This window comes from Lactuca sativa, chromosome 9 (genome assembly GCF_002870075.4).
Source record: "Lactuca sativa cultivar Salinas chromosome 9, Lsat_Salinas_v11, whole genome shotgun sequence".
NCBI classification, from domain to species: domain Eukaryota; kingdom Viridiplantae; phylum Streptophyta; class Magnoliopsida; order Asterales; family Asteraceae; genus Lactuca; species Lactuca sativa.
The window spans coordinates 158190330-158191274 of NC_056631.2; positions in this window are offsets into that span (position 1 = coordinate 158190330).

Below are 945 nucleotides of genomic sequence, written 5' to 3' on the forward strand. Positions count from 1 at the left end.
TTTTGGTCTCCAAAAGTCGTCAAAAATGTTTAGCATAAGTTAGGGTTGAGAGCTAAAACGATATATATATATATATATATATATATATATATATATATATAGTTGTAAAAAATCACCTCCCATGTCGTGGAAAATAGGCTCCACGGCACGGCGACTGCTTCAAATGTGTATTCACCAAGGCATCTTTAGATCGTGAAAAACCAACACGCCAGAGCATGGCTAGGGATTCTCATATTGTGGTCTTTAGATTGCTTGATATCTTTTAACTCTGATTGACTTGGTCTCAAATTCCTGCTTCCAACTTTGCATTTGCTTCGTTTTCATCTCGAGCATGTCTTCGCTGCTAAAAATAGAATTTAAACAAATTAAGTAACTTTTGTCCTATAATAAGCATAAATGTAGCTAAAAGTATTAAGAAAATGTAAAAAATATATGATAAGATATGCATATATTAAAATACCTCACTCTTGACTTTTGTTGCCCCCAAGCAAAAGTAATTTTATTATTATCATACAATCACATCAAAACCCTAGCCACTAACATCGCACAAGACGATCCATTTTGAGCTCATCCATTACATCAAGACCACAATGCATATATTTGTGTGTAATTTTCCTAAAAAAACTTCCCCAATTCTAAATACTCATAATTCTCATAAACATTTCTCAGTCAATTTGAACAACGTTCATTTTTGGCATTCTTACCTCCTATACCTTTCTATTTACCCCCTTTCGTCTCAAAAGTTATTGTCAAATGTCAAGTGACTCAACAAAAATGAAAAATAATATATAATGTAATTATCCTAAAAATATAACTACACTTTTTGTTGTTGCAACTTTATCTTTTTGTGGATCTATTTTTCTCTTTTTTTCATTTTTTTTATCTTTTCTCAATGAATCAACTTTCCATTATCACACATAAGCAAATAAATAACTTAAACTTCAT